At 43.4% G+C, this 10,986-nt stretch overlaps 1 protein-coding gene across 1 annotated transcript in view; it reads left to right on the top strand.

Moving 5' to 3' along the window:
* The window catches only part of LOC100741472 (transcription factor SOX-6), a 337,675-nt gene that overhangs the window by 93,502 nt on the left and 233,187 nt on the right, over nucleotides 1-10,986 (top strand). The gene's annotated exons all lie outside the window — the stretch shown is intronic.

The raw sequence follows: 10,986 nt of genomic DNA, 5'->3' as shown, positions 1-10,986 counted from the left end.
ACGCGCGTGTCAAGAGACTCCGTATACACGTATGTGCTTATGCTGCGGACAGTCGGAAAGTTTGAACTCGACTGCGTTTGACGGTTGAAAGTAGCGGCGGCATTGTTTTGCCGGAGTTCATTACTCCTTACAATACCCGTGACCTAACGGTCATGGTATTCCGAAACAAAACAACAATAAGATTTGAATTTGTCCTGCTCGCATGCGGCTACAAACCTGCCCGGCGTTGGCAAATCGGTAGCTGGGTCGGTTATCCCAGTACACGAAGGCACCCCGCGCATCCATGATTGTCCCGATATCTTGAGGTCGGCCCACGTGCGAGACTGGGGAACCGCGGCAGCGTGTTACGCACTTCGAAACGAACGTGAGCGCGCGCGCACTCTTATGCAGACCGGATATCTCCAACATCCTACGTGAAAAGTTCGACATGCTGTACCATTTGCTCGTACGATGTAGTATATTCGTTCGGTTCGTGCACTTCCGTGACTGTCGTGCGAATGTCCAGTTTGATATGCTGCTAGGAAATAATTAGCTTGCCAGGTTTAAGCTGGTTTAAGCTATGCTTCCGTCAAGGTTTGGTAAGTTATACAGTGTTAATTTGATTTCTAATTTGGTAATACTTTTAAACGAATGATACCACGCACGCGCACACACACATACCGTTGTTACGTTATGTTTATAAAATATCACAGAAAGTGTGAAAGGAAGAATTGAATTTATTTGAGATTTTTGGTTATCTAACAATCGATCATTTAATATCTTGATATTCTTAGACACTCGATCGTATGAATTTCAAAATTCGATTTCACATTTTAATTACCATTATGTGAAATAACTATATTTCATTGATGCAGCAACGCTATCATTTTAAATATCTCCAGAACATTTAGTTTCACCTTCATAACCTCAAAAATTAGAGATACTCGATGCGTTCCGATTAAAAATCAATTTTGCCTCTTACTTCTTCGAGAATCTATTCGTGTTCTTGGCCGTTGATTTACGACGAGCGTCGTAAGTCTACATTAAAATGATCGTTGCAAATACGTAGTCACATCGAATCATCAAACATGTCAATGCGGTAATTGTACCGTTTCACTACGTAACTACCAGCAATTCCGCGCGGCGTCCACCTAGCTTGCACCGACTAATTAGGAAAGTTCGTGCGATTCGAAGCACTGATCGATCGCGTCGCCGAGTAAATCTTCCGATTGATTACCACCTGTCATTCGAGTATACGCGTCCACGCACCTGCTTCGTGCAACGTTCGATCTCACTGAAATTACTGAAACGTAGTTGAGCGTGAAACGCACCGAGAACCTAAGGTAAGACAAGAAGAAAGAAATGGATACGGAGGTAAACGCTGTTTAAATACCGTATATAGTTCGTATATTCTTAGCATTGGTATTTTAATCCTGTAAAAACTGAACCAAAAAGAAGTCTTTGTTAATTTTTCGATCTCGGAATTCAAGTTTTCCTTATAATGTTACTAAATCAAATGGCGTACTTTAAAGAAAGAAAACAGAAGATTACGCATTAAAATTTCAATACTACTAAAACTTAGGCGATACATATTTATAAATTACAAACACAGACGTCAGCTCGCGAGTCGCGAAGTTCAACCAGTAGTAACACGTAACATACAACGAAGTCCGCGCTGTTCAGCGAATCTTGTAACGTGTCACGTCCATTGAGATCGCTAGTCTTCGACGGGACGAGTCGTGGCATGGTCTTTCTAGACTTAATAAAGCGATTCACGCTTTCGACGCTCGTCCAGGCGTAAGGAGCTTGAGCAAACTCGAACAAGCGGCCAAGAAACTCGTACAAGCGTGCACGCACCGGTATCCTCAGCTCATTTGCGCACCGTCAAACCAATCACCTGCCTTTTTCCACGAAACTTGTATCGCGCAGGCTGTTCAGCACACGCATATAATTAGATGCCACGGTTATCATCATTTTTACAGGAAGCAGATATCTTGAACCGATCGTCCGGCTTCTCGATCTCGCGTAATTAAAGCCGCATTACCATGTAGCTCGGAGGCAAATTACGCTCTATAAATTCGGCGAATTCTCCTCCGTGAAATTTCGACACCAATCTTCAGGTTTTCGACTGATCGATTTACCGTGAAACGCGCCGCTTCCATGACTCTCGATAATTGCGGGAAATTAAATGAGTCACGTGCTCTCCCGTATGCGTAGTCTATTGTAGCAAATTCAATTAAATCAGCCGATTCGTATCGCAATCGAGTGAAAGTGTGCGGTTAAAAGGAACGTTTATACGAGATCCATCGAAGTCGGTCGTAGCACGGAACACTTTCTGATAAATTCGGAAATAATATTTTACTTTCTTTTATTATTTTACTATTTTATTAATTGTTAAATACGTAAAAATTTATAACTACCTTTGTTACACCGATACGAAAAAACCCAGGGAACGCAAAATGACAACTCTATTAATAAATTAAGGAATTGCTTTTGTTAGATACAGAAATGATTTATCAATACTTAAATCAGTCTAGCCTTACAGATCGCTATAAATCAAACTACGCTTTAACAATCTAACCCAGAAGCCACGCGCGTTCACCGAAAGCCGAACCTGTCTCGCGAAACCTCAATGCACGTATGTTTATATCCTTATCGAAGTCGTAAGCCTCCAGAAACGTACACGAATCGTACATTCTCCGTGCAGGCCGAATGGAAGGGACGAAGCCGAGCGTGGGCCGCGAAATTTCACAATTATTTCACTTGCGATTGAATCGCGGAGCGCTCGTGACTTCAACTCCGGCGCGAATAATCGCGTTTTCTTTTCGCACCTGACTGCCGTCGCTTCGATCGGTAAATCACGCCTCGCATGATACACACGTGGGCAATTAATGCATATCCATGGACGATTAGGTGCGTTCAGGATTACGAGCGCCTCCGGGAACCATTCGTGGTGGAATTGGTCGCGTGGGCGTGCAAACGAGCGGCCGTGAAGCAACGGAAAAAAACCTGTCGAACGGTGACATTTATCACCCGCGTTATCTCGCTGGATTAAATCGTGTTCCTCTTTAGCATTCCGCTCCTGCGTCTTCCACGACGAGTATATTTAACTCGATTATTCTATTTTTCCAGATCGCGATTCGATCAACTATGAAAAGCAAAGAGGCTTTTTAATCGCTTGCATTCGTAATAGAGCGGCTAGATCGTGGTATTGAAGGTTGTCCGGATTGTGTGTGGTCGAGGTTTCATATCTAAGCGTATTAAGCGAGATCGCTCTGCGATTAGTGTAGTTTTTATCGATTAGCAAGTATTATAGGAATTTCTCTTAAAGTTGCAAAAACTATTTTAAGAGTTGTGATGTTCTATAATATTATACTGCATAGAACTACAACGATATAGTGGTTATCGAAAGTTCCCGATCTTAGCGTAGTTTTATTATACAGTATTTACATTAATATCATGTAATATAATTTATTATAAAAATTTATGTGGTGACCTATAAGCCACCCTGTATTCATGCGTAACCTGTACTCAAGGGGTTAATTCCGAGGCTATGAAGAAACGATCAGAGTTCAAAGCTTTCTGGCGATATCGTAGACACTCTCCATGGTAATTTTTATCCATCGATTCTATCAGACAACAAGGTTCACGATCCCAGTGCTCTCCGTAATATCGGCACGTAACATGCACACAGGAACGTTTCCCTTACGTCGGATTACTTTGTCCGGGCGCGCTTCGAACGTCTTCCCGCCGCACATTCCACCGTGCCACGTTTCGTTTAACTATCCGACAAACGTACACATTCACGTGCACACATCGGTTTCGTATCCAAGAATCTCATTGCTCGTTCGCGGCCACATGGGACAGCACAAAGTAAGCGCGCGTATAAAGGCGCGACCTTCCTTCCAGACTTCGTCCCCGACAGCGAGCTCGGCCCACAGACCGCGCACAGTGGTGTGTATTGCGGGAACGCACATATATTTTCTCCTGATCTGGAAAACAATACGCTAAGCGTGGATTTATATGCACCGCGGCCCGAGGCAATAACTTGCGAGGCGAAACACTGTCTCTTCTTTGGCGTTTCCCTGCTTACCCCGGACGTGTCCCTCCTCTAAATAAGGACACGACGGAAATGGCTTCCCATTTCTTTTTCCTCCGCGTCTCCCGCGTCTCTTCACCTGGGTACGGATAATCCACCGGCGTCGCCTCTCTTCTCGCCGTTCCTGCGGAATTAACCCTCCACGTCGTTGGCTTTTTAGAGAAGATCATCCGCTTCTACACCGAGGATATTCGTTTTGGTCCCTGCTTCCGAAATTCTTTTAAACACGAAATTGTTCGTCTTCAGCGAATAGATTCGTTGAATCTTTCGTGCGGTTTCGGAGTGATTTTTTCGTTAACGAGTTAGTAAAGTTCTTACTGTGGTTTAAAAGAAAGAAAGGGAAAGGAAACGTATCGGGGGAGTGATTTGTCGGAGTATGGATAATTGAATAATGTTAAAATTGTAGCACAATATTGGTAGAATATAAACTACGCTGATTAATACAAATTATCAATTAACAAGAAGCAATTTTTTCTCTTTCAAAAGAGTAGTACTGATGCGATATTTCTAATTTCTCGAACTATTAGTTTTTAACTTAATACTTTTATCCGGAAGCAAATATACCGATATGAAAACGAATAACACCACAATATCAACCAGAAACTATCTCGATCAATTTCCCCGCTACTTCGCCGTGTATTATGCGTGTTTCCTGAGACGTGGCATCTATAAAACATAAATTCAGATTATCGGTGATATTTGTGCGATAGATGGCCGGGCAAACGGCACGCGATAAATCGAAGAGGCGCGTGTGTTCCGGGCCACGAAGAATGGAGTTTCCCCGACAAGCGTCGATTTGTCAAGAAGGGCTTCGAATGCCTCTCAATGGCAACAAGCGGAAAGCTCACCCTCTTCGGGGCGCCCATTCCGACCGCCACAATGCCTTCAATGCGTTCTTTATCCCACCGCCAAGTGAAATGCGCGCACCCGCTCGCGGGAGAAAGCGGCGAGTCAGAAAGAAGAATAAATTCGGGCTCTCCTTTCGCCGATCGGGCCGAAGCCTACAAAATTTACTTACCTACGCGAGCCGCTCTTTTTCCTCCGGCATCGGCCCATTCAGCGCGGATAACTGTATTACGTTCCATTGTGCGCCGCGTCCATCGCCCATTGTCGGCTTCCCTCGCCATTTCCACGGGAAACGTCGTTCGTTTGCATTTTTGCCAGTGACCCAGTCAGTTCGGCTTTTGCACCTACGCAACTTAGATTTTTTATGAGTGTTGTATTCCTTCGTCTTTTAATCTTTTCCTTTCTTCTCTTTTCTTTCTCTTTTGATACAGCCTGGTGGAACATAAACTTATTATTAGCATCGCGTAATCGTTGTCGAATTTAGAACACGTACGCTAAGCAAAATGAATCTAGTGTTTGCAAATATCTACGTACAGATAAGTTGTATGGGAAATGAGCCTCCAAAATGATAGATTATTTCCTGATGAATGGAAATAAAACTGTGTCGAATCTTGATAAGTCATCTCTTTTCTGGTCTGATACGCGGATAACGACAACACGACGAGGCGAGCAATTATTCAGCCAACGAGCGCGTTCATACTTCGCACATGTTTCCAGATTCCGCGTGCTCAAAAGCACCAGTAATCTCTTTTACCACTTTGTCGCTTGGTTGACACTTCGTCAGAACCTGCTGCGTCGAGTCACTGTAAAACAGCAGCGACTATTTTCTCTCCCACGCGTCGCATGTGCGTGGATGTTACAGAGCTTGAACGAGAGAAAGGTGACTTTTCATTTCAAGGATTACATTTTTGTAAGTGACTACTGACCCCTATGCTATGAAGCTTTTTAAAATTCAGAATTTAAATATTTCAGTATTTAATTACCATTATCGTATTTAGTTTGTCATTTAAAAAATTCTAAAGTTTATTTTACCCTGAACTGCGAGTAGTTCTATTCGCTTCCTATTTTATGCCAATAGTAACTAATAACTAAAACCTTGACAATAACTTCATCAATACAATAACATTCTTAATAAGCTTTACCTTTCACTAATCGTCTGACGAATCGCGCAACTTCGGCTCGAAGCGAAACACAGTCAATTATTCCGATTCCTGTGAACCGGACATGAAACGCGACCAAACGGATCCATTACCAAGCATTGTTCCAGTCTTAGCTGTCGCCTGACATTTCCGCGTCGATTGTCACGCCAATAGATCGATTCGCGCTCGTTCCCTTTCCCCGAGGAGATTTATATCGTATGCGCCTCGGGATCGCCTATAATAGGTTGAACGACCTCGACTTTATCTCGCCACTTGAACCTGCCAGGTCCGCGAACAATCGATCTCTCCTCCACAAGATCCTCCGCCGTGGCCGCAGAAGGACGGGGACCGTGTTTCACACACGCTTGCGCTTCGTGCGTGCGAAAGGTCACGACTGCGCTCGCTGCTCGAGAGTTTTTTCCACTTTCTAATACCTTACCACTCGCTCGCCGTACGGGGTTAACGATAACCACGATTCCCTGCCGCCGTTGGCCATGGGCAACGCGACGACGTCCTCTCTTATTCGCCGCGATTACGTCGATTGCTCGATCCAAGCTACCAGCATTGGCAGCACCACGATTTCGCGGACTTTTCTCTTTGGAATACCGTCAATCACGATAGACAGAAGATGGTGGTATAAGAAGAGGTGAAAAGGAAAAGGTTCGTTACCAAACGAAGAGAATTTGAAAATTTTTGGAGTAGAGTAATCTAAAGTATAAGGAACAATTAAAGGAAGAACAACTGGTACCATGATCTTGTATGTTTTGATGGAGCACCGTCGGTTAAAGTAGAGACGAATAGAGCGCCGATAAAAGAAGGAAAACACGCGTTTCCAAATGGTGCATTGACAATGGAGAAAGTAGGCTATACTAATTAAGAACAATGAAAGACAGAAAAGCCCCGCAGTGATCGAAGTTACTGGCATCGCAATTTCGTAAATCTTTCCCTTTGGAACAGCGTCGGTGAGGACAGATCCGGACAGAACGTCAATACACATAAAGGAGAGACGCGTTATCAAAGCTTCCCTCGACGATTGAAAAGATATACTAATAAAGGACGGTGAAAAGAAGAAGAGTATCATGATACGACGAGGCGATTAATTACGTGACGTTCGCGACGCGAACCGTTCGAGGCGATTCGAATTCACGTTCGAAGGAACAAAGAACGTGGAGGAGGAAGGTGGAGAAAAGAGATGCTCCTTTGTGAACGCTAACAAGCGTCGACAATTTAATGGTATAACTTCGTTACATTGACGGGGAGGCGTTGCGCCGCGATAGAGATATAATAGGACTGGCGCTAATTAATAATTAATAACCCGGATCCGAATTAAATGGCTGTAAGGGTCGAGGGTGGCCGCTGACACGGAGCAATGAATGCCGCAGCGCGCGTGCTGTATCGGAAATGACGTATAGGGTGGTCGGAGAAGGCACGTACACACCTACAGGCATAGACAGGGGGTTGCGAGGGTTGTGAAACGAGACAGGCTGGCAACTCCGGCGTTCCAAGGGTGGCCCGCCAGCTCAGAATCGCACCGAGGGGTGTTGCATTATTTATGGCCGCCATCGATCATCGTCCGGCTAGCAGTATCGCCGCCAACACCCCACTAATCGCCATATGACAACCGTATTTATTTTAAAGTCGCCTACGTCGACCTACGATGCATTAATTCTAATTGTTTGATCCGGCCGCCCGTATACGCGGGTGCCTCCTCATTTTGGGGTGGCTCGTGTTTAAATTCTCGTTATAACCGCGAAACTACCGGCCTTTGCCTAGGGCTTAGGGGATTGTAATTTATTCTTGAGAGTGGATAGAGACAATTTATGAGAAGTAGCGTGTTTGGAATCGGGCGTGTTCGGTGATGAACATTTGTCATAAGATGATCGATTCCAGTACTATGTGAAATGTAGCAGATTCTTTATATTAACTTCGTTGCGAATGTGTGTCGATACAACTTGACATTTTCTGTAAACAGATACAAACCTGTTCGTGATTAGAAAATGTACCTAACCTGGTATCTTACTTATACGTAATTAATTTAGGAGACATTTAAATTTCAGCATTAAGAGGTAATACGGACTACTTTGTATGGAAATTTTAAAATGATATATGATATTTTTATGATATAGAGGATGATAAATGAAACTATATTTTCTAGATAATTAGCATGGCATAGGTTCAACTAAGTAATCTTCTCCTATATGACCTTTATCCGTCCAAGTTGCTAAGAACCTTCTGTAAGAAACTAACATTTTCACTTAATGTTACTTCAATTTTCTTTTATTATATAATGCTGCAAGATCGGATTAGATTTATGTGAAATCTGCTTCGTTCCAACTCTTTTATTTATTGAAATTAATTACAGATTGAATTAGACGTTAAATTTCTATTTAATCACCCTCGATCTTCCATTACTTTGTAATACTAGTTCTTCCAGCGTCTTTTTATCACACGAGAAATACTAATTTTATCCCATCTTCAAAATTAAACCTGTACTCACAGGTTCGCGCCGTGTACGACCTTTCTCAATATTTTGTCGATAGAAGCCGAATAGAATATCTTTCGTTCATCGTCTAATTAAATATTATTCATTCCCAGACAAATCTCTGTTTTTTATACTGTTATTACACACATATGTGTATCTCCTAGTCAATATGGTTCATAAGAACAGCCTGTACCGCATAATCAAGTGACACGCTAATGAAACGTCAATACCGATATCTGAATAGATCGTCCGACGCAGAGCGTGCGCTCTTTGACCGTAGTCAGGGTTAGGAGGTAAGACGCGAAGCGAAGGAGGTCGATGATGCGACGTACGCGATGGAGTGTGCAGAAGAGAACCGTATCGTGGGTATTGCCGTAAAATATGCATAGAGAAAGGGCTGACAGAGGGAAGGTGGAGCATGGCGAGTAACTACGAAGAAGAAGGGACGCCCGAGGACGAGAGGTGGTTGAGGTGCGAGAAACTGGATGCTCGGGGGTTGACGGGGAATTACGCTGCATTCGAATCTCAGATGGGTGGATAGGAGAGACAAGGAGACTGCTGCACCTCGGCGAACATCGGCGGCTAGAATGCCTGCAACGAGGGTGCGGATGCAAGAGAGTAGAAGACGGTGCGAGCGTTGCTTCCACATGAAAAGGGAGTTGTCGTAGATGTCTGCGAAAGGAAGTAGGAGAAGGGAGGACATTTTATCCCCCCGTGTTACACATTCACGGCGTAGGTCGTCCGTTGACCCCGACCGCCTCGCGTGAACCTGTGACGCGAACTATTATCTCCTGACCGTACAACCGTGTGTTTGGCGTGTACGTCGGAATCGAGTAATAGGCTTTTGGTTAGCGTGATGGGTGTTCTGTTAATGGGTATAAATGTATCGAGGGCGATGTAGGGAGATTTGTAGGGTAGCACGGAAGGGAAGGGTTGATCGGAAAATGTATTCCGTTTTGCATGAAAGTGAGATACAGATTCCTGTATTTCTTTGATATACGGATCGGAGGATGGTAAATAATTTAATCGAAGTCGTTGAAGATTTCTATTTATGACATCGATATTTCGTTCTGATACTGTTACTATTGTCTCTGAAATTATCTTATCTATTTGGAAGTACTTGTACCTCAGAAAGAGACACTTTCTAAACTTACGGCTACATGACATTTCCTTACGTTTCAAGTAAATTAGCGAAGGCATTTCCGAAGTCTACTTATTTCTGAAACATCTTTATACCTTAATGGTCGCTGCTCAAATTAAGAAGCGGGAACTTTCTCTCTAACTAGTTGCAAGTTGCCAACTAGTTTCCTTTTTAAACACCGTTCGCTACTTTTCCTTTCTCTGCTTCGTATTTTAACACGGGGAAAGGTGGTTTTATCGTTTAGTAACGTAAGTAACTTAATATCGCTACTAAATTTTAATATATATTCGCCTCGAAGCTTTAAATCGTCTTTTACTTATCAATGGTACAACATTCACTTCTGTTCTTTTTACAATTAATCTGTCATGCAACTCATTAACTGAGTTGGTGAAATAAGAAAATAAGATTATAATAATATATTTAAACGATACGCAGTTCTATAAATTAAATGATATATAAACTGCTATCGTAACACACTCGGCAACTTCATTTAGTTACTGACACACTCACACACACACATATATAGATCCTATTACCAAGCAATTAAATTCTTAAATTTATTTATCCTCTCAAATCTCAAAACCATGAAAAATTTTGACCGTACTACAACCCATCGCACTCAACAGTTCCTATTCAATCATTAATATATACATACGCGCAATCAATAATCATCCATCGATATCTCAACTTCATTTACCTATCCACCATAACAAATTCATAAAGGTCTTCAGGAAGTCACGCACCTCTCGCTATTTAAAAAGACAAATTGACTAACGAATCCTCAACATTTCAAGAAACAGTAATCTAATACTTCCAGTAAGAATCAACTCTTACTACGCCACCCACTACTCGCAATCTTTCCCATTTCCCTGTACAACCTGTTTATCCACGGTGGCTGCAAAGTAGCCGGAGGACATCGGTCGCTACCAGAATGAAATCGATTTCCGTCTCCGCCGGCCGGCGTTTCACGGTCCATCGAGCTTCATCCGCGCGCGATCCTCGAGGAAACAACAAGAAGGAGAAAAGGAGAAGGGAACAACGACCGAAGGGAGACAAAATGTATCCGGCAACGAGAGTAACAAAAAGGACAAGCGAAGAGGTGGCTGTAATACGCGAGGCGAGTCGAAGACGTCCGTGTCTCGCAAGGTTGCTGGCTCGCGAAAGCATGGGTCTCGGCGACTGGCATAACTTGTTCAACACGTTTCTCGCGCGATGGGGTCACCGACGAACGAAAGATGCATCGACTAGCGGGGTCACCACAGGGTTGCGCTGCACACGTGGCAGCCTGCCGCCGGCGATT

The sequence above is a fragment of the Bombus impatiens genome, unplaced genomic scaffold (assembly GCF_000188095.3).
Source record: "Bombus impatiens unplaced genomic scaffold, BIMP_2.2 scf_0543, whole genome shotgun sequence".
In the NCBI taxonomy this organism is placed as follows: Eukaryota; Metazoa; Arthropoda; class Insecta; order Hymenoptera; family Apidae; genus Bombus; species Bombus impatiens.
The sequence above is the reverse complement of the archived record's forward strand: the minus strand, read 5'-3'. Positions and strand labels throughout refer to the sequence as shown.